The sequence below is a fragment of the Pelobates fuscus genome, chromosome 1, assembly GCF_036172605.1.
Source record: "Pelobates fuscus isolate aPelFus1 chromosome 1, aPelFus1.pri, whole genome shotgun sequence".
NCBI lineage: Eukaryota > Metazoa > Chordata > Amphibia > Anura > Pelobatidae > Pelobates > Pelobates fuscus.
Genome location: NC_086317.1, coordinates 352197920 through 352222763, shown reverse-complemented (window position 1 = coordinate 352222763; position 24844 = coordinate 352197920). Strand labels below are relative to the sequence as shown.

The following is a 24844-nucleotide window of genomic DNA, read 5'->3' as shown; positions in this document are numbered from 1 at the left end:
GGGCAGGATTACTGCTTTTGACTGGAGTATCATTAACATGTTCCTCCCTTCCTATGGTGTCAGTCTTTCAGAATCAGCCAGAGAAGAACTAGGGGTTAGAGAATATTTCAGGCATACAAATATTCAACAATAGTACTCTGTAATGTCATCAAATTAAGCTTGCATCCGGTAAGTACTGACATATGCCTTGATTTAATATTGATGGCTAAGTCTTCCAAATTATTTGATATTTTTGGATAAACTTGATTTAATTTTATGAATATTAGATTTGTTTTAATATATTGATATTTATTGATTTATATGTTATATATGATATATCTTTGTGTTTATGTGTGTTTATCTTTGTTTCTATGTGTGTGCATGTGTCAGTGTGTGTATCTTTGTGTCTATGAATGTGTATGTGTCACTTGGTAATGGAAAATGAAGAAACCAGAAATTAAAATAAAAAAATACAGACACTTGCATCACACAACCACTGTATGCAATCCAAATATTGATGTTACTTACACTGATGCCCTTCACAGATACACTTCACACAAATAACACCCATACATCAACATACATTAACACTATTTACAAATAATTTTCTGCATTCACACAGACAAATACTGACACATTAATCAAATAACTGCTACAATACACTCATGCATTTGCCCACACTGACCTGCCATAGAAATATAACCCTACATTTAAACAAACTGATAATGTTTTTTAAATATACCCGAGCACTCTCTTGCATACTCCACACATTACACACCACCTTGGTCCACACACCAAGACACTCTGCATTTACACCCATTACACACAAATACACAATTTTGCACAACACACAAAATAATTCTTGCATTCACCCACTCAAAGGTGTTATTGAATTCATACATACAGATATTACAAACAAATTAACACATATATTTACAGTAAAAAATTATGCATGTACATAAATAATTCCGCAGTGGTACTAGGTATATAAACAAGTATCTACACTCACAATACACACAGCCAGACATGCTTTCATGTACATTCCCTTTACACTATATTTATTTTCTAAACTTAAAAACCTGACAAAAAATGCACTTTTTATACAAAATGGCCACATTAGAAACATTTTACAACTCAATTTTTTTATGCCCGTGTATTTTGACCTATAATTTTAATTACATAGTTAGTTCCCTAATATTCTATATTTAGTGAAAAAGCAATATATTTATATTTGTATGTGTGTACATTGGACAAGGGGGCAGAGGGAAATAAATTTGTCCGGGGGCCCTGATTGCCATCAGTCCGTCCCTGCTACTCTGCTTTCAGTTTGACTACTCTGACCTTAAATTTCAAATTCACTTTGGATTCTCACTTTAGTTTTTCATTAACAAATAACATAATGTGGAAATATGTCAGTTGAAATCTAGTATAAAATAGCAATTTCAAGTATTGATTACTGTTCAGAAGCCCCAAAAATATTAATCATGTATTCATTCATACTCTATAAGGGGGTTGATAAAAGGTTTAAGAGATTATACAGTATGCCTTATCTTGCAATATTTCAGATGGAGAGAGGACTATAAGCATAGAAGCAGAAATACCAATTGTTTCCAATTTTTATAATAAATATGACAAAAAATATAAAATATGGTCAAATATGGATATTAAATAATAAACCTACTAACAAATTTGGGATCGCATCTTCCTAAAAATTCCACTAGAATATAAAAATATACATCTAAGGGTATGATGTCCACTTATTGTAAGCATAGTTGTCTTATATAAACCATACTATACAGTACATAAAGAGTAGTTATGGCTGCTTGCAATGAGGCCAAAGACTGTTCAGAATCTCTGCTGTGGGCTACTGTATCTGTTTGCTATATGTATACTCTCAATCCATTCTAATATCAGAAATAGCAAAAATAAATTGCTTTTTTTTTTAATTATTCTTAATCCCTTTCAGTCATATTCTAGCTACTAAGAGATACTCATACTCTTATCCATTTTGTTAAACTCAACTCATTAAATTACACTTCAATAAAGATATTATTCCTTTTGCTTATATGTCAATTTATATGCCAATTCCTTAAGGGTTTTTCCCAATCCTTCCAGATGTACATAAATCAATTTAGCTATTCGCCATCCACTCAAAAGTACATTTGCCCCAATTATTCTCCACCACTCAAGTATACTCCAAAACAATCTGCTATTGTACATCCAGTGAGGTATACTGTTACATTAGTATCCATTAATTCAGGAATACATCAAGCTCTTCAGTTATTTGCCATTATTTTGGGTATACAACATGTCCTTTAGTTATTGTTCATTCAGGTATATTCAAGTACTCTAGTTATTCTAGCTCCACTTAGATAATCTACAACACCCCTAGTTATTCTTCATCAATTCGGGTGTACCCCAAACCCATCAATTATCTTCTATCTAGTTAGGTAAGTTCTAAGACCCCCCTTCAGTATTCTCATCCATTTAGTTCACCTCCATTTATTCAGTTATTTTGCAATTCGTTAAATGATTATCTGTTAGAGACATACTCTAATCATTTTATCTTTTCTGTTCTGGAAATGTCAGCTTCTCTGCACTGTATAAAGTGTCAGATTATTTGGAATCAGAGTATGTGGGTTAAAGTTTTCCAAAATGCTCATTAGGACCACTTTTTATTCTCCAAACTGCAGATATCACACATCATATTTTTTTGTCCTGCCATTTTTACAAGTAACTGTGATCTTAGATGGACAGTTTCTCTGCCAATAGAGCAAAGGTGTCATAAATAATGCATTTAATGCGTATCCTTTGGAATTGTATTGAGACGTCCAAAGGGTGATGAGAAGCACAGATCATAAATCTCACCTTAGTAGCAACCGTGTCTAAGGATGGCTATTATAGTCAATGATCCACTAAGAAACTCAAGAATTCAGGAGGGCTAGACCAATTAAGAAACAATAAATTCCATAAAATCCTGTTACACATGTTTACTTGGAATTTCAATTTGTTAACATTTATACTTAAGCAAAAATATATATATATTTAAGAGACTATTATTGAAAGATAGATGCCCTTGAATAATTAGACAAAAATTAAAATTGGGTGGTGAATTATTATCTTCATAATTAAGTAACATCTATGTAGATCATCAGTGAAAATCATTTTATTGAGTATCTACTGCTTTTGATTATAAAAGCCATTTATATTTAATATTTGATCTAATATTATTTACACAAAAATTAAGTTAATGCTCAAAAATAATAAAATCCCTAATGACTGACTTTGTATCTTCCATGGATTTAACTTTGAATTCTTGGAGTGGACTTTACATGGATTATGTGAGATTTAGAGATTATGTTGTTGAGTTACGAATTTTTGATGCAAATCTGTGTCATTTTTATACGAAATCCTTGGAGGTTTTTGTCTGTGACTTACGCCAAAATTGTATGAATTTTGCTCACAGCAATAAAGTAGCACTGTTGCTATGGATTGTGAAATATTGTTGCAGGATTCACTTGCTAAGTACAGCAACTATTAGTTTTATGGCAGTGAAAACATGACTGTACAAAGTGTAGGGCAAGAGAGTGGACATATGGCTATGAATGGTAAACCAGAGCACATTGGGCACAATGGGCACAATGCAGTATAAATGAGTTCTCTTACAAACGTTCCTTATGCTTTCCTACAGCTCTGAGCTGTAAGGGATTGCGTTCAGCTTTACTCAATGCTTATATTGTTTTTGCTACAAGACTATTCTGTTGAGGGCTTTTGTATGCAATTTATTTCATTTTCATTAGAAACCAACCACCCCTATCTCTACATTCATGGCAGCTGCTACCTACAAGACTCACATGAACCACATCAGCATAGACTATGGACAACCTAGGTACCTATCTAGGGTATATTGCCAAGACTACTTGAGCCATTGAGTAGTACAGTCGTGTGGACCATACAGAGGAATGTATGTGGGCATTCCTCTGCCCTGATCAAAATACCAGGTAGAAGAAATGTCTAAGGGAAAAGGGTGAGGGGGTGGTGTGGAGAGATGCATATAAGAGATGAGGGGACATGGACAGACAGATGAAGGACAAGGGGGTTGGAGAGACAAATAGGGACATTGACAGATATGAGGGACATGAGGGATTTGGAGAGACACCTGAAGGTTGGTGGCATAAAGAGACACGAAAGGAGATGGGGAAACACATGAGTGGCATGAGTGAATGGAGAGACAGATGAGGTACCTGTGGCATGAAGAGGTAAATGACGGGCACAAGGGTTTGAAGAGACACACACGGGACATGGGGTAAATGAGGAGACTGGAAGGTCAAGAACAAATCTTTTGGAGGATAAGCAGAGGCACAACAGGGAGGGAGACAGAAATGGGTAGTGTAGAATATATGGATAGTTAAATTTATCGATTGTTGAAAATATGGAGAAGGTTGCAATTTAGAATTTAGGAACACAAAATGATGGAATCCCAGTCTGAGAGCCAGATTCTCTAGAAAATACTCTATATATCTAGTACAATATCCAGAGTCCTCAATGGCATCTATTTCACATAATACATTCAGTCCATGCTATTATAGTAATGTGGGTCTCCAAAACCCTACCCTGCATTTAGCTTCCATATCTGCAACATTAAATGAGCTCTAGTGCGCTTTTGATGGTAATAAGATGTTTTAATGCAGCACAGAGTTTGTAAATTGACACTACCACTAAAAGTGGAAATATACTTATTTTGTTTTATATATATATATATATATATATATATATATATATATATATATATATATATCTCAGCATAACTCTAATTCACACTGCACATAACACATACTGATCAACATTGGCAGTGGACAGGACCTGGGAGGAATTGCCAGTGATGCAACTTGCATTAGTGGTGACCCCAATAATGGTATTACCTGTCTTAAAAACTGGTGTGTTTTTAACCCAATGAAGTTGCATATCATCCTGGTGTCCACACCCCTTCCAGCCCCACAAGCAGAAAACAATGCAGAGAGCACTGCTAAAGCGGTCTCTGCATGGTCTTAGTGCCATAGCATGTCTAATGATGTACTTGTGCTTCATTGCCTGTAGAAGGTTTCCTGATGTCTCCAGATGGAGAACATTAGGGGAAAACAACGGGATGCTATGATATTGCCCTAAAATAGGAGAGAGGTCTGTTTGACTTCAGAGCACAATAATCTCACTGTGTGTCTTCTGGATGGATAGCAGTCAATCTAAGCAAATAGAAAGGGAGATATGTTGAAAAGGTGTTTCCAACAGCAAGATGGCAGAGTCAATATGTATTTAAGAACCAAATCAACAGAAGGGTTAATGCTGAGCAGCAATTATGCAAATGGAAACCTGGTAACTGCCTTTGGGTCAAAGGCCGGTTACAGCCTATCAGATCTAGAGGAGGGTTATTTAGGCCCAGTTATCATCCTGCTCAGTGCCCTGTCGTGGTTTCCCTTGTGGTTGTCCGAGAGCGCGTTATTGATTCTGGTAATTCTGGTTATTTGACTTTGGCATTGTTTTTGACTTCCCTGTTTTCTGGCATCCCTGACTCCTGGCTTTTCCTGATCGTCGTGTCTCTTTCTGTATCCCGTGACCTTGGCTATTCCTGACTATTGTTTGGTACGTTAGTCCGGCCATTCTAAGGTCCGGTATATGTTACCTATCAGTCCTCTGTGTTACACAATTCTACGTCCTGGATCATTCTGTAATCCTGACAGACAGTCCCTATTTTGGACCCAAAGCCCTGTGATCCTCTTTTCTATTCTAATTCCCTCTTTTTTAGGAGCTCCATTTTTTTTGAGTGTCTGTGTGTATAACAGAGCTAAGAAAATGTAAAAAAATATATATGTTGTTCTTATAAATTACATTTTAGTTGCTTAAATTATTAGTTGAGCATGTAAAATTTCTCAAAACATCCTTGTACTTGACAACACACCCACTAACACCCCTTTAAGTAGTGTCCTTTTTTTGCCTATTTGAAATGTTAGGAGCTATGCAACCCTAAGGGGCAGTCCATGGACGGACAGGCATGGCTCGCTTTTCAGTACTATTCCCTAGATGTTATCACACACTGATTACTCTTGTTTGAATGACTTCTGAGCACTAGACTTGTGCACAAACATGGTTAAGCTAGTACAAGCAAACTAAATTCCTTGTAATCTGTGCCTAAACAAATCGATCTGTCCTAGACTTCACTTTGGCATCTTTTTTTAATGAATAACACTCAACAGGTAAATCAAGGATGGATTCATTAGTTTGGATGTAGATTAAAATGAAGTTTATTTGCTCGTTTCAGCTGAAATGCATTTGTGCAACAAGTCTTATAACAATTTGTGACATTGATGTTATTTGTGCACAATATGTGACATTTGTATTTAAGTAAATAAATCTAAAAATACATGCAGATGTATTTGAAGCAGTGTTCATTTTGTCGACTAACAATTTTAGTCAAATTTTAGTCGACTAAAATGTTTTAGATTAAGTCAACTAAAACTAGACTAAAACTAAAACAATTCAGATGACTAAAATACAACTAACACTAAAATGGCTTTTTAGTCAAAAGACTACGACTAAAACTCCATTGAAATTAGCAGCTAAAATTAACTCTGTACAGAGGGGCTGTGGAAGGGGCATAAGAGACAGACCAGGGTTTGGGAGAGAGACACCTAGAGAGGCTGGGAGGACACAAAGAGACACAGAGGGGCTGGGGAAGGGGCTAAAGAGACAGATAGAGGCTTTAACTAAACCCATTAGATTTTAGTTGTGTCAACTAAAATCTACTGGGGATTTAGTCATCTAAAGCTAGACTAAAAAAAATCAGATGACTAAAATACAACTAACACTAAAATGGATTTTTAGTCAAAAGACTGATTAAAACTAAATTGAAATTTGCCACGAAAATTAACACTGATTTGAAGTAACAGTTTGTGGCTTACTAGGTAACAATTGCAATAAAGCAGCGATTTGGTGACTATCACTTTTAAAACTCTGTATACTAAACCTAAACAACTGGTGATGCTTAATATTTAATCTATAGATGATATTTGCAATGAAATAAGCAAAGTTAGAAAAAAAATGCATCACTAAAAACCAGAACTTCTGAACCAGAATCTGGAAACTGATATACTCTGTGAAAGTGCAAATGTTTTTATTGTATATTAAATTCTATTAGTATTTGCTGTAATAATTAATTTTAGCTAATTGTTGAAATATATAATAATGTTCAGATTTATTATTAATAAAATCCAATTTGCTAAGTATCATGGAACATTTAATCAATTATACATTCTATGGACATCTGTGCCAAGTAATTAATACATTCACTTCTGTAATCTTTAATTTAATTAACTCTTTTAAAGACTCATATTTTGCATATCTCTTTTATCATTAGTTTTGGGGGTAGCTTCTAAGATCATGAGAGTTTGTTAAGAATCATTTAGAAACCAGTCAGGACACATTTTTATGATTATAGAACTGTTAAAGATATAAGATATAGTTCTAATGCATGCTCTATGGTTAACATGTTAACATGTAAATAATAATTATGACAAAGTATTTAACCAGGAAAGATAAATTCAGATTACTCTGGTTTTCAAGTACGTTATTTATTTATTTATAAAGTATTTTACCAGGAAGGATACATTGAGATTTCTCTCGTTTTCAAGTATGTCCTGGGTTCACAAAGCATTGCATCGTTACAATAGGGTACAATAAAATACAAAAACAATATTAATACACAATATATGCAAAATTTTACATAGAACAGATAAGAAACATATAATCAACCATGACACGTGCATTCTGTTTTGATAGAATATGTAGAGATGGATCTCTTAAAGGATTTTAGGCTTGGGGAAGATTTGAAAGTGTGTGGGATGTTGTTCCATAATTGTGGTGCTCTGTAAGAAATGAAGGAGCCGCTGTCTTTTTGTATTGAGGTAGACTAAATAAAGTGCTGGCACTAGATCGGAGGTTATAGGAGGTAGGAACAGCCAGGGAGAGCATTCTGCTCAGGTAGGGTGGGAGCTTCCCAGAAAAGCTCTTAAACACGAGTTATACAATGTATTAAGCTTATTTAGGTGTGTGCATATACTACATCCCCATAATCAATGATGGGCATCAGCATTTGCTGCACAATCTTTTCATTTATTGTAGGGCTTGGGCAGGATTTGTTTCTGCACAGGGCACCTAGTTTTGGATAATATTTTGATGCAAGTTTTTCTATGTGGAGGCCAAAAGATAGATTGGGGTCTAACAACATACCCAAGTATTTGAAAATAGGTCCTGGGGATATATATATACCAAAAATATACACCAAAAATCAGTCTACTTGTGCAAGTCTTCTGGATGCTTTTTTAGATAGATAGATAGATAGATAGATCAATTTTAAAGTTAAGATGAGTGGAGCAGCTGCCCTACGATCAGAGCTGTTATCAGCTTACTGACAGCCCCACTTACATTACTGCAGGAACAGCTAAACTATGCTAAACATGGTCCATGGTAAACTGTAATGTTTGTATAATGTGACACTGCCTAGCAAACACATGCCATACAAACATGTGGATGGTCAGGGAAAAGGATATGCTTCCTCCTGTAATTTCTATTAGGGCGGCCAAGTGGAGTGACTTATAATTGAAGCAATTTGTGCAATTAAATAATTAACTGTCTGCCAGGATGGACCAGGGACTTCTTGGCACCATAAAAACATATATATGACATACAGGTTGTATTGATTTTTGGAGAAACCCTTATATTTTTCTTCTTTTGATTCTCACAGACAGCCTGTATCTAAATGACTGTCAGCTATTCCTTCTGACCAAATGACTTGATGGATGTCAGTGGGCACCCAATCAGCACTAAGAGTGCCATTAAGAAATAGAGGGACAAAAGCACAAGAAGTATAGTGGAGTTCCATCTTGGAGTCCCTTTGTGGCAGGTCTTTTGACCTATTGATGTGCCTTTCTGGCCACTGTTAGTGGCGGACCACTTGTGAATGCATTAATCACCTTATCTGTTATCATTGTATCTAACAGTTTTACACTTTGTTTTGTTTTATGTTTATGTTTTTAAGTGATTAAAAGCTGGAATATAATTTCCTAACTGGAGTATTACCAGTATATTCCGGGAGACCGATAACCGGTGTATGTATATTATCTCATTGGTGATCCTCATACATGTAGTTGTAGCACACCACACCATTTATTGTGCTTTAATCCTTTTATTAAAATGGTGTGGATTAAAGGGTAATCCAGGCGTGGACCCCTTGCTCATGGTGCCTAGGGTGATATCAGCTATGCCTCACTGATGATGCCTAACAAGGCTGAAACAATTGTCTTGGGTTGCTGAGTCTCTCGTGCAGAGGGAACTTGATGGCATTTCGGATCTAGATTGCCCGTATGGGTGGGACCAGTCTGATATGTTTCAGAGATGTTTTCTCTGTAATGGCACAAGATGAGCTAAAACCAGATTGAGATCTGAGCACTATTTAACCCCCTGATCCCCCCTTGACCCCATAAATATAGTCAAATCTTACTTTTATTCTGGTCTGCTGCTGCTGTCTCTGTCCCTGATCTGCCTGCTTGGCTGAAATCATCAGAAGTGGGATTCTCAGTAACTCACAATGCTATCCCATAGGAAAGTATTAGATTGGCTGCGAGTGTCAAAGGAGGCAGAGCAGGGACAGAGCCAGCACAAGCCAAACAGAGCCCTGGCCAATCAGCATCTCCTCATAGAGATGTATTTAATCAATGCGTTGTGCAGCACTGCCCCATGAAGCACCGGTAGTAGCCATCTGAGGAGTGCCCACTGGAGGTGTCCCTAGGCTGTAATGTAAACACTGCATTTTCTCTGAGAAAAGGCTGAAGGGAAACCTCAGACATTCCACTTGTTGTGGACCACATCTCCTATAATGTCTTACAGTCATAAAGTTGGCAAACCATTAGGGGTGATGTTGTCCACAACATGTGAAGTGCCAAATGTTAGCTACCTCTGCCCTAGCTTATTAAATTTGACAGCACAATCCAAATCAGAGTGACAAAGGGATCCCCAGTCCCCACAGCAATAATATTAACTCCCCAAAGTTAGGTTGTTAATGGTATACCCACTCCCCCTGTACCAGAAACACCACCATTAGCATCCCTCTGGCACTGGTAGTACTTTCCTTTAAATTGAAGAATTCCAAAAGGAGGTACGATTATTTGACATGTATAACGCTAACTATGAATTAAAAAATAACATGAAATCTCATACCCCAACATTGCCCCTAGGCATTTAAAACTTACCAAATGCAGTAACTACCAAGATATTTGTACATTTCCACAAAAAGGAAAAAGAGCATTGACAAAATGCTTAAATGACAAAATTGCATTCACATGTATCAATGTATATGCTTGAAATCCCACTATCAATGACTAGAGATAGGTATGGAATTATAGGGGGGTTTCACTTCCCTGTATTTTTAATAGTATGTATATTCATTTGTATTTTTAGCAAATATGGGTTTATGGTGTTTCAAAAATAAAACGAAATGTTGAAATCCATACCTATTTATCTTCCATCTATATCTTAGCTCCCTGACATTAAATGTTATAAACTCTGCCCTTTGCACTTGGCAGTCAGCATAGAGAAAGCATACAGAGAAAAGGAGAAATGAAACAATTGTTCTATTTCTCTCCCACATTTGCAATGTTTGCTCTGGCTTTTCCTTGTCTGAACTGGATTAAACCTGCTAAATCTTTTGAATAAATTAGAAAGAAAATTGAGCGTTTAATGAGTAAAGGTTCACACAAGTTATTTGTGATTTTCACTGTTTTATTTGATGGTAAAAATCCAACAGAAGTGACAGTACCCCTTAAATGTATTTTTTATATTTAGTTGGTACTTAGTACCAGAGGGGATGATGCATTAATGTGTGCAATGCCTTTGCTGCCAAATGACAGGGCATATCTTTAGCAAATAGACTTAAGAGGTTTGTACTATTGATTAGAAGTAGGACTGTGAATCTGCAATAATGGGACATAGGACTGTAAATCTTCTATAATGGGACGTAGGACTGTGAATCTGCTATAATGGGACATAGGACTGTGAATCTTCTATAATGGGACGTAGGACTGTGAATCTGCTATAATGGGACATAGGCCTTGGAATCTTCTATAATGTGACATAGGATTGGGAATCGTCTATAATGGGACATAGGACTGGGAATTTGCTATAATGGGACATAGGACTTGGAATCTTCAATAATGTGACATAGGATTGGGAATCGTCTATAATGGGACATAGGACTGGTAATCTGCTATAATGGGACATAGGACTGGGAATCTTCTGTAATGGGACATAGGACTGTGAATCTTTTATAATGGGACGTAGGACTGTGAATCTGCTATAATGGGACATAGGACTTGGAATCTTCTATAATGGGACATAGGACTGTGAATCTGCTATAATGGGACATAGGACTGGGAATCTGCTATAATGGGACATGGGATTGGGAATCGTCTATAATGGGACATAGGATTAGGAATCGTCTATAATGGGACATAGGACTGGGAATTTGCTATAATGGGACATAGGACTTGGAATCTTCAATAATGTGACATAGGATTGGGAATCGTCTATAATGGGACATAGGACTGGTAATCTGCTATAATGGGACATAGGACTGGGAATCTTCTGTAACAGGACATAGGACTGGGAATCTTCTATAATTGGACATAGGACTGAGAATCTTCTATAATCGGACATAGGATTGGGAATCTTCTATAATGGACATAGGACTGGGAATCTGCTATAATGGGACATAGGACTGGGAATCTGCTATAATGGGACATGGGATTGGGAATCTTCTACAATGGGACATAGGACTTGGAATCTTCTATAATGTGACATAGGATTGGGAATCGTCTATAATGGGACATAGGACCGGGAATTTGCTATAATGGGACATAGGACTTGGAATCTTCAATAATGTGACATAGGATTGGGAATCGTCTATAATGGGACATAGGACTGGTAATCTGCTATAATGGGACATAGGACTGGGAATCTTCTGTAACGGGACATAGGACTGGGAATCTTCTATAATTGGACATAGGACTGAGAATCTTCTATAATGGGACAAAAGATTGGGAATCTTGTATAATGGGACATAGGACTTGGAATCTGCTATAATGGGACATAGGACTTGGAATCTTCTATAATGTGACATAGGATTGGGAATCGTCTATAATGGGACATAGGACTGGTAATCTGCTATAATGGGACATAGGACTGGGAATCTTCTATAATTGGACATAGGACTGAGAATCTTCTATAATGGGACATAGGACTTGGAATCTGCTATAATGGGACATAGGAATGGGAATCTGCTATAATGGGACATAGGATTGTGAATCTTCTATAATGTGACATAGGATTGTGAATCTTCTATAATGTGACACAGGATTGAGAATCGTCTATAATGGGACATAGGAGTGGGAATCTGCTATAATGGGACATAGGATTGGGAATCTTCTATAATTGGACATAGGGCTGTGAATCTTCTAAAATGGGACATAGGACTGTGAATCTTCTATAATGGGACATAGGACTTGGAATCTTCTATAATGGGACATAGGACTTGGAATCTTCAATAATGTGACATAGGATTGGGAATCGTCTATAATGGGACATAGGACTGGTAATCTGCTATAATGGGACATAGGACTGAGAATCTTCTATAATGGGACAAAAGATTGGGAATCTTGTATAATGGGACATAGGACTGTGAATCTTCTATAATGGGACATAGGACTTGGAATCTTCTATAATGGGACATAGGACTTGGAATCTTCAATAATGTGACATAGGACTGGGAATCTTCTGTAACGGGACATAGGACTGGGAATCTTCTATAATTGGACATAGGACTGAGAATCTTCTATAATGGGACAAAAGATTGGGAATCTTGTATAATGGGACATAGGACTTGGAATCTGCTATAATGGGACTTGGAATCATTTGTACCATCTCACTACAAAGTCAAAACCAAGATGCACATCGGCGACCAAAGCACATGAAACCATAGTGTTAGTTACTTTTAATCTCAGGGATCAATATTTTGTTTCTTAATCCCATTCAACAAAATAATGAATGTCCTTAGTCACAGATATACAATATAACTGCCCAATATGCAAGCATGACATATCCATCATATTTATTACCTGACCCATGGGACTACAGATGATCCCCTCCATGTGAAAGCACATTTTCTGAGCATTAGGGAGATAATTATATAAATTAGACCAGTTCATTGACACCAAGCAGTCTGAGGGCCCTAATGTCAGAACTGTGAAACACATGCCAAGTTTAGTGAGAGTTACCCTCCCACATGGCACTTTCTATACGTATTATGCAATATAGGATATATGTATTTGGGAGGGGAAAAAATGCCATCTCTCTGGCATATGGAAAGATTCAGTCTCCTGATTTATTATTTCTCCTGGACCCCTTGATGGAATTATTTCCCCATAATAAATGGTTCTCTGTTAAGGATGGGGTAGCCCAGGTTGTGTAATTGTGGTTTTATTTTTAGCTGTTTTTCATTGTAGGGTTATAACATTAGGAGCACCAGACCTGATATATCCAGCATAAACCGCAGACTTTTTAATTAGGAGACTTGATAGTATTTGTATAGAAAGCCTGCTTTCTTAAACTATACCTTGCTTGATACACACAATAGAAGTCAATTTCAATAGTTTATGTTGCAGTAGACAGATTTTATTCTGGATGGATATTTTATCCTACTTTAAACCTATCAGTAAGCTTTCCTACCAGACTGCCACTGTCTAACAGTTACCACCACCCTACCTGTAATTCCATGATCTATATCTCTGTACATGTAAGCCCTGCCATCACATAACACACACTCAGAGCTAATCAGACAATGTTTGCTGGAGTTTGTCCAAATCATACATGTCAACTTTTGCTTTTAGCCAGAATAGCGAAATGCACTTCACACCATTTCACTATTTATTCCAGTATATTCACTGCTCATGTAACCTTTTTCTGTTTTCTTTCAGCTCGATAGCATGTTCCTGATTTTTTACCTAGACTTGTTTTTTTTTACAGCATAGTTTTGAGAAACCCCTTGACCTGCTGAACTTGTGAGCTTGATTATTTCTGAAATCCTGACTCCAGCTTGTCCAATGGTTAATAGGATTCTGCTTGCACAGTTTGGTTCACCTTATCACACCAGTATTATATATCTCCATCCTTCTCTCTCCCCTTCTGTTATATTCATTAGAAAATAGCTTCTGTCTTATTCTGTGCCAGTAAAGATCAGAAGATGACCTGACTTGGTCTCAGGTTGGACTTTTGAGGACATAGCCTAAAATGAAGGCACTTGCTTTATTAAAGGAAGGGGCTGTACATTTAATAATATTTTTTTTTATTATGTGCTCTTTGCTATCGATGTCTATGTACAAAACATTAATTTACAAAATAATTACCAGGAATAAATATCAGAATCATACACCCTCTAGTACAAATTGTATCACTATATGTTAATAAATAGTCCAGTTAGTTAGTGCATCAACTATAGTTCAAACCTCAGGGCTGAAAATTCTGTTCTTAACGGGGTCAACTCAGCTTTCCATCCTTCTGAAGTTGAAATAAGCATCATTAAATTGGTTCATATTAACATATATGCTTCATGGCATACTGGAAAAGGAGAGAAAATACATTATTCCTGATAACGTGAACCCCATTTAAAAGTTTACAAAATGCTTCACAACATATATCTACTAGCTTTGTATTCAGCAATTCTGATATACAGAATGTATTCTCAATGTAATAAAAACATACTTTGATTTAGTATTTTTTTTATTATATTTATATAGTGCTGCACCTTCTCACAATTAAATTATATTTCTAAAGTCTGAGCCTTTATAAAGTGTCCATTAAGGATATGTGATTTTTATAACATTAAAAACGATATTTGGAAATAAATGCTTACCTACAGATGGCAACTTTGTTAATCCCCAGTGCATTGTGGTTCAGTTTGCAAGTTCTGGATCTAAAAGCATTTTTCAAAAAATGTCAACATTCAAAAACGTAATTCTGTTTAAATGCCAACATGCACAATCAAAACTTTTTTCAATCAGAGAATCTATATGTTTTAAACGAACAGGAATAAATGTGACAAAGATTACACATGGGAAAAAGAGCAGGCCCTGTGCATTTTTTATTAAATGTATTACATTTTAGTAACCTGTTATATATATATATAGAGCACCATAGATTACTGGGTGGTCTAATTTATCTAAGGTGAATAAATAAAAAAAATCTGTTTTGTTAATTTTAGCATTAATCAATCAGTTATGGGGAATGTGAAACTGATTAACAAAATGTAGGCTAAAATATCCAATATTTAAAGTCATAGACCCCCAATTTAGCAGAGGGGGCCATTTTCTTTAAATGAGGACTTTCCGCCTAAATATATGAAGTCAGTTGTAAAGTCGCAACTCGATGATAAACCCTTTGTGTCTATTCTAGGGACCATAAAACATTTGTATTACAGAGTCCTATAGTAGTAATCGATTTATCAGTCTTCCAATGAACTCAAAAAGGTAAAAAAGTGAAAACAGATTCTTGTGACTTACTGATTGTAAATATGTATGTCTACTACTTCCTGTTGTGAAAGTTACATGTATATTTTAATAAATGATTTCATTAAACAAGATCATGGTGGTTGTGTCTGTTTTTTTTTTTATATAATTCTTTATTTTTCTTGTGCATGTTTATACAGTTAACATCTTGCCTTACTATGCCACAATAGCTTGAGCAGGCCAGTTAGGTACAGTGGAATTGACATGGCATTCGATTGACAGCACATTTTTTATATTGATATCAGAAGTAACAGTTATGTCAAAAGAGATGTGGTTTTAAACTATAAAGTAAGATAATTCAAGCTTAGTCTCACGTAAGATTAATTATGTACTATTAACGTTTACACCATTATGCATTAACGTCGCCTTGGATCCCTAACATAGGAGGCTTAATAATAAGATTAGCAGATTATAGTACAGTAAGTAATAAACTCGCCACAACATGAAGTTTACTAGTTATGAAGTACCCGTAGATTATAGTAAGTAGTGATCATGCCAAAACATAAAATTAACTAGCTATGTGACCTCAGTAGATCGCAGTATGTGGTAACCATGCTATAACATGAGGTTGACCTACTATGAGACCTCAGTGGAATTTAATAAGTGGTAAACATGCCATACATAATATGAAGTCAATTAGCTGTGAGACATAGTAGTAGAGTTTGGACTTACTAAAACATAGTAAGACGTGGAAGTTTATGCTAGACAGTGTGTCTGACCGTTAACCCTCATTAGTGGACGCTTGGTTAGGGCTCATGTTGTAAGTAACTAGCTAGGTAATAACATATATAACGTGATATACCACTGGAGTTAAATCTTAACAAAAAAAAAGAAATATATAACATTACGAGTAAGGGTTACATATATATCAAGCTAAAATGAAAATGAGAGTCCGTAAAGTTCAACTCTTACATGAGTGATCACAGGCAGGGACAGGTAAGGTGTTTGCATATTATAGCAAGAGTAAGCCAAGTAATGAAGTGGAGCTCCTTCCCCCGAACAGCAAATGAAAGGGTATGGGGCAGGAGGGATTGTTAGGGGTTCCACTCGCTTCCTTCAGCCGATGCCGCACATAGTCCAGAGTCGGTGTGGCTCCGCTTTCCTCCCTCTTTTTATTCGGTTTCTCTCCCCAGTGGGCTGTGAATGAGCTCTCCGCTGGTTTCGTCCCCCTGGGTTTTGTCTCGCTGCGTCTTGGACAGCGTCGCCGTGGGCTTTGCGGATGGTAGCGTGCAGGTTTGTACTTTGCCGGTCCGCGGTTTCTGGGACCGCTGAGTGAGGGGTAGATCCGAGCTTGTCCCGTGGCACGGGTCGGTGGGGTGTGGTAATCGAGTGATCCGGCTCCATTTCCCGCCTCTTTTTTGAGCTTTGGCGCTGATTTATTTTGGGAGTCGCTCTGGGTTTGCGCGGGGGATGCCATTGCAGGGTGCGTCGTGTGGACGGGCGGATCCACGCCACCATCTCTCTCATTGCCTTCCGATGAGGTTGCCTTCTGGCTTTGAGCTTTGCCCAGAGGTAAGAGCATAGCAAGCTTATAAAGTCCCCTGTGTGCTTGGGTGGTGCGATGCGTGGGTGCTTGGACTTAGGCCGCATCCGCGACGCCATCTTAGTTGGGTCCTGTAGTCTCCGTCTGTTTGACGACTGAGTCGCTTGTGCAGGTATGATTGTGGGGGTATTCGTCCCCAGCGGGGACCGGGATGTCCCCCACCGGTCCATAGGGGGGGTTAGCAGGGCTATGACGGGTTCCCGCTTAGGAGTACGCCCCGGGCCAGGAGATCGGTCGTCTTCCTCAGGCTGCAGGCTTTGCTCCGGTTTAGGCCGCATGGTCGTGTGAGGCTTTTCCGTGTTGTATCGGTGCCGGGGTTGTATCGTTATGTTCCCAATGCTGTTCTGTGACTGATCCCGGTCACCGGTTGCCGCTAGTACTATTGTATCAGTCGGTAGCTTCACACTTTTGTCCGTGGTTGCTGGAGCTCTCAGCTGTGTCTGGTTTTTAATTGCTTCTTCTCTTTCTATTGCAGCTTAGCAATTGTATAGACTATGCAAGGTAGCAGCCAACAGCAAGTCCCCAGCAGACAATCATCACAGATGAAAATCAGCCTAAGGGGGAAGGGGTCCAAAGGAGTCTATTCACTAAGCAACTAGTTGTCATTAAATGATAATCAGATTGCAAATTGTATGCCAAAATAATTGCGTTGGAAGAAATCTTTCGGGAAGACTTTCAACTCATGACTGTTTAGTAAATAAACTCCAAAGCTACAACCAGGATCACAGTTAATTCCACCATTCTTTTAAATATATATATATATATATATACATTACACTAGCGTTGTAACACATTTATGCAATGTATAATCATATACTGTAACTAAATCCCAATAATTGTTTTTTTTAAATATATATCATTACAAAAATGGATGAATGAACTGTGAGCTTGGCTGTATCTTTTGGGTTTATATACATTATTCTAACTAAAATAAAAAGGGTTGAATAAAAGACTGCCATTAACCTACATTAAATAGAAATAACCATTCCATACAATGTCCATACCAAAGGTCCCACAGACTGTCTCAATAAAATTATAGCAAGGATTGCACGATTTATGAGTTAAAATGAACCCTGTTTCTACTTCTGCATGTAAAGTAAATAGCATCACCAAATTAATAAAAAACTATTTTCATCCACCAAATATTGTCAGAATTATTTTCATTGTCTTTCTACATATAAAATAGTGCTTAGTGATTATAAACATTTGAAGACATTTCAAACAGAGCTGACAGTTTATTCTATGTGGATAATATCAGATGTTAGTTGAAGAAATGTACTTTAAGTCACATATCTGCACTGTTTAGGGAATACACAGCAATCCTATTTCCCTGTGTCCTTTACAACATTTTTACAATTGTTCAACCATCAAGAGTTGGATCTCCAGGGTATTAGCTAGATTGCCTTCTCTCTGTGGCTTCACTTCTGAACTATTCCAACTGCACTAGTAATAGACAAATCACTGAAACAGGTGCAGAGCACTGTGCTAATATAATATATATATATGTATATATATATATATATATATATATATATATATATACATACAATTTACTATATATACTAAACACACATTTATATATATGTGTGTGTGTGTGTGTGTGTGTGTGTGTATAGTATATAGATATAGTAATACACATTGCACTGAAACAGAGCACTGCACTAATATATATATATAATTATTTTATATGTTTTTTATTTTTTTTTACTATTTATATACTATACGCACATATAATATATATATAGTAATGGACATTTCACGTAAATAGATATGTAATATATATTTAGTAGTAGAATATTTCAGTATTTTTCCAGTGAAATGTCTATTACTATATCTATATTATCTATCTATATATCTATATATCATACAAGATCCAGCACACACTACCTCATTCAGTAAACAGAAATGTTAAAGCTCACAATGTTATATATAAGTACTCTGCTCACATATATATATATATATATATATATATATATATATATATATATATATATATATATATATATATATATATATATAAAACCTGTGTTTTCTATACCACTGCTGCTTGCATTTTATTTTATGATTGCATGTTTCTGTAAAGTAGTAGATTAACAATTACTTAAGTTTTTAGACATCAGAAAAATACCCCTATTTAAAAAAAAGAAATTACAGGATATGTATGCATTTCTGTGTTCCTTGCATAAGTAGGAACCTTAGTATCAGAATTTTTAAATAAGCTCTAAAAGTTTTGAGAAGCAAAGCTCAATTCGATGCAAAGATCGTATTATATTTACAATTTAATCATGGGGTATTTAAAATAGACATTTCCATCTAAAATCCAATCAGGAATCAACACTTTACCTCCAAGCATTAAATTATCATCTTGATTTTGCATTTGTAAACTGCTAGGGAAAATGTGATTCCTGGATACTAAGAGGTCAAGTGAGACTGCTCAAATATTTTTCTTACAAAATGACGGATTTATTAGACAAATAAGTAGTCCGGCTGAAGCAAAACCCCCAGTGATTGAATTTTGACGTTAAGTCAACAACAACTCAAACTACATCAGTGCCTCAAGATTTAGTCATGATGGTACAGATTACTGAACAAATAAGAGCAAGAAATGAATACAAATTTCCTCTGATCTGCCCCTGGCTCCTTCTCATTGACATTATACTTTATAAGCTACCCCTATTCACTGCGTATTCTAATTAAGAAATTGGGATAATATGAATATTGTAAAATCGCCTTGTTTTTATTTTCTACTAAGCTATCACTTTAAAGATAGAAAAAAAAAACGGTTGCCATTAGCTATTATTAATAATACAATGATGTCGATTGCAGTGACATCTCTGGTGTATTTAAAGTGAACACCTGCTAAGCATCATGGGAAAAGTAGTTTGGAAACAAGTGGTGCGCCAAGTTAGCATTTGAATGTTACCTGTCATGATTTGGCTCCTTGCTTTCAGGACCATGGCTTCATAGGAGAATTTCTGTGCAGCTGTCCATGGTGCTGAACTTGTGACTGCCACTAAACGGATAGTGTTTTATTCTGTTCGAACTAGTACAGAATCTTACATGACTTCACACAAGTATATATGGAAAAGCCCTGCTATTAGAAAGATTCTGAAGGATGTTCAATGGAGACTGTGCGAAGTAAACTAAATAAAAATGTTTTTTTTTTAAAATACAAAAATATATTTGTTGCCATTTCTTGCTTACTGACTTGCAGAACAAGTTGGAATAAAATGAGAATTCCATAAATTGAAGGTATAACATGGGTGTATTTCATACAAAAATCATAATTACTTTTATTATAAGAAAAATTTTATCTTCTTATTTTATTTATAATTGTGTATTTTTTAAGAAACGAATTGTTTCTATTAGTGGCTAAAATATAACAAAGAATGGTTTTATTTTCAAGTTTTGATGGATGGAGTTTGGCAACTTGTAATAACCGTTTTATGTGAGAGATAAGTGTTGCATAATGAGCCCCATGCATGCATAAACAGAGCTTGGCATTATTAACCCACTGTCTACAGAAAGCTTATTTGGGGGGGGGGTCTATTTACTAAGCACTGGGATTATTTGCAGAGATACGGTAATTTTAGAACCAACTTTAGAAATATCAGGAGTATATATACATTTAATAAAAGTAGTATATGACAAACAGGAAATCTACTTGTATTTAAATTAAAACCGAATCGAAAAATTAATTGGGAAAAAAATGCTGATTTTAATGTCGAAAATTGGCGATTAAGTCTGAATTTCCAATTAGGTTTTTATTTAGTACAATAATTTCACTAGTCAAAGTTACCATTCTGAACAGTTTTTCCAAATTAAGGCCAACATACCTCGGGTGGAAAAATGTATGAAATTCAGCTAATTAAAATAATGTTTTTTGTTTGTTTTTTTTCCTTTAGATATCTGCAGCCCATCCCCAGTTGGGTACATTAGTATCAATATAGTAACTGGGTCTATCTAACACTTTATAAAGATGACTTTCGAATAATCTGACATCAGACTGCTCTGTATCCTGTCAGGCCTGTTCGCTTCATCTGTCATGAAACCAATTGGATTTTATTTACATCCATTAGCTGGTTTAATTATTGTGCAGATAAAAAGCCTGAAGGAATTAGGTCCCAATGCTTTACCTGCAGCGACAGATATATAGGAGTGTGATCAGAAAGTAGAATAAAATGCTTGATTGCCCTCTCAAACACTCCAGCACGGCTCACATATGGACCAAGGATATTAGAAAATTTAAGATCACCAAATCTAAATGAAACTTAAGGAGAGAGAAGAAAGGAAGAATCCATCGAAGAAAATCTTAGGATTTCAATGGGATTAAAAAACAAACACATTTTGCAGGCTGTATCCATGACTTTATTATTGGGCTTGATTATGTCATTTGATGCAGCCGTATACCAGCTCCTAATATGCCATTAACTGTTTCAGTGCTGGCAGACATTATATTTTATCTATCGATCTATCTATCTATATATTAATTATCTATCTATCTATCTATATACATATCTCTATCTATCACAATAGTATATAATGTTCTTAAATATAAAATGTTTCTTTTTAGATGTATAAAATGTTTATACTATTGCATTGTTATTTGCTAAGGTTCCAGAGTTATTTAAACCTGCATTTTGTATCGCCTGTGTATGGTTTGTATAAAAGGAAAAAAGGAAAATATTAGTCAGGAATGGTGTAGGAGGGGTACTTTTTGTTTTGATTAATAGATCCATGTGGCTAACGGCCTGACATATGGTGTGCGAAGCTGCTTGAGATAGTACCTAAGGCATCCCCTACGGCCATTAACATATTAGAGGCTTATGTGCACTCAGACAGTCAGACTTCATCTACAGCCCAGCGCAGAAAGCCTGCTACCCAGGGCTGTTTGATATAGGCTTTCAATAATGCATCAGTCCTCAATTTTAAGGGAGATGTTTGTTGTTGCTGAAGAAATGGTGTGTAGAGTCATAACAAAGTTCAGTGTCAAATTCTTGTTTCTTTTAAACATCCAACAATAAAAAAAATTATTAATACAAAAAAAAAAAGGTTCGATTTTTAAATGCTATTTTATCCAAAAACTGTCAAGGAAACCAGGCGATGTGCTGTGTGTGTGTGTTTGAACATACCTATATATACACACAAACACATAGCATGTAAACAGTTACAAAAAAAAAACAAACGTTACAAAACAAATCTACTGGACAATCTTTAAACAGCTGGCTACTTCACTCTACCTTTCCCCCATCCCATGCTATTACATTTAAATGGAGATCCGAGGAAAGTTATGGCACATTGGAGAAGTGACTAATTTAGGAATTAACCTTTGCACGCCGCAAATCACCCCAAAGCTGTGTGTTTGTTTGTAAATCTTGAAATGCCCCTTACCTCACACTGATCTGGCTTGTTACTACTTAGCACTATTAAGCAAAGGGGAAGCTCACCTCTGATCTCTCTGAAATAGTGTTAATAAGGGGCTTTGATGAGTTAGTCTTTTACTTTCACAGAGAGAGCCTGCAGGCAGATAATAAACTGAGCGTCTGGAAATGATAAAGTCCTAGGGAAAATAATAGCATGCCCTCCCGTATATGGACCACTCGAAATTAGCATATCTCATATCGTGTTATTTATCACCACAAACGGTTAAAAAGTTCAGAACGTTCTAATGCCTACAATAAGGATACAGCAATCTGTCCTGACCCATCTGACTTTATAATATATATAAAAAAAATATTCTTTTTTTTCCCTTCTTTTTCATTAAATACACTGAGCCCCTCTGCATATTCTGTCTCTAAATTGCTGTGCCCCAGGTTAATTTGAACGATATCAAAATATAAAAAATAAAAAAAATGGTAATAAAGATTTGCATTGAATGCTAGTAGTGAAAGCCATCAGGGTGATTTTAATCCCAGTGTAAACAAGTTTAACATCATGCTACCTAAACCTAGCTTTCATCTCAATGGGCTCTCCGGTGCATAATGCCCCTTTAATAAAGTAGCATAGGTGAAGAAAATTAACATAAATCATTATTAGTTATTAGGATTTGTACTAAATGACTCTTTGAATAGAACACCAAACCCCATCTGCCACACGCAATAGATTGCAGATAAAATAAATGTCCTTACCCCATTACAATGTTCCTGTGTCTGTAGCCAAAAGCCAAACAATAGCAATAAATACAGGGCTTTTTCTCTCCACTATTCAGCTGTGACTGTTTCATCAACTCTTCTGCTAGGAAAGGCTCGATAGCAGGCAGAAAATATTGCATTTTATATCACCAAAGGGCGATTAATATTGCATTAACTGTATTTAACATTTTTGAAGAGCCAGTGATCTGCAATGAGTAAATTTCTCTTAGCAAATACAAAGTATGTCAGGAGAAGCAGGAAGGCTAACAGAAACGTATAAACATCTTATTTGTTTAGTGTTTTGTATTTTTTAGAATGTTACTGCTATAGAGTGCAGTGTTTGAAGTAGAGAAAGCCATGCTAATGGTCTGTTAAAGGATTCTGACACTGGAGACATCCAAGTCTCTGCCTTCATTAAATGTTTATTGTCAACACTTCAGTGAAAAAGAAAGAGTCTGGTGTAAGTGAATTTCCACTGTTGGATGCTGTCAACATTTTGTTTTATTCTGATCAATGTGTACAAAACTTTGTATACATTATGTTGAAGCTAAGAAAGGCAAGAGGTTTGTGTTCTTAGGGAGGATTGTTCATAAAAGCTTCTTCCTATCTGACCTATATATTAGAAGTACATAGAGAAATATAGATATAGATATATATTATATACATATACACATATAATATATACCTCAAATATACATATAAATAGACCGAAACATTATGTGTATGCATCATATATGTGGATGGATGGATGTTTAATAAACTTGCTTGTATGAATGTCTGTCTGTCTGTCTGTCTGTCTACAACTTTCATTGGATTACATTTAATCTGGCTGAGCATGATGTGACAGTGTTTTCCAACTGATTTGTTATTTCTGTCCACACTATACAGTAGCTTTCATTGAATGGAATTTTTCGTTTATTAAACCACTTTGTTCTTTAGGTTTTGTTCTTGGGGAAAAAAGGAAAGTAGTGTTCAATGTATTTAAGATTATCATCATCTTTAAATGTATTGCGAATCGAGGGAGAGAGAGAGAGAGAAAGACAGATAGATAGACAGAAGGACAGACACACGGAGAGAGAAAAAGATAGATGCGAGAGAGAAAGATAGATAGATAGAGATAGATAGATAGATAGATAGATAGATAGATAGATAGAGATAGATAGATAGATAGATAGATAGATAGATAGATAGATAATAGAGAGAGATAGATGATGGATAGATAGATAGATAGATAGATAGAGAGATGATAGATGGATAGATAGATAGATAGATAGATCTATAGATAGAGAGAGAGAGATGATAGATGGATAGATGGAGAGATAGAGAGATGATAGATAGATAGATAGATAGATAGATAGATAGAGAGAGAGAGAGATGATAGATGGATAGATAGATAGATAGATAGATAGATAGAGAGATGATAGATGGATAGATAGATAGAGAGAGAGAGATGATATATGGATAGATAGATAGATAGATAGATAGATCTATAGATAGATAGATAGAGAGAGATGATAGATAGATAGATA

The 24844-nt window shown here is 35.9% G+C and overlaps 1 long non-coding RNA gene across 1 annotated transcript; it reads right to left on the bottom strand.

Moving 5' to 3' along the window:
* On the bottom strand, positions 1–23381 carry LOC134595143 (uncharacterized). Its single transcript, XR_010090328.1, has 3 exons — positions 23313–23381; positions 14990–15049; positions 1–64 (listed from the first exon to the last, which is right to left on the bottom strand). It is a non-coding gene; the product is annotated as an uncharacterized LOC134595143 (long non-coding RNA).
* Between the last annotated feature and the right edge of the window lie 1463 nt (positions 23382–24844).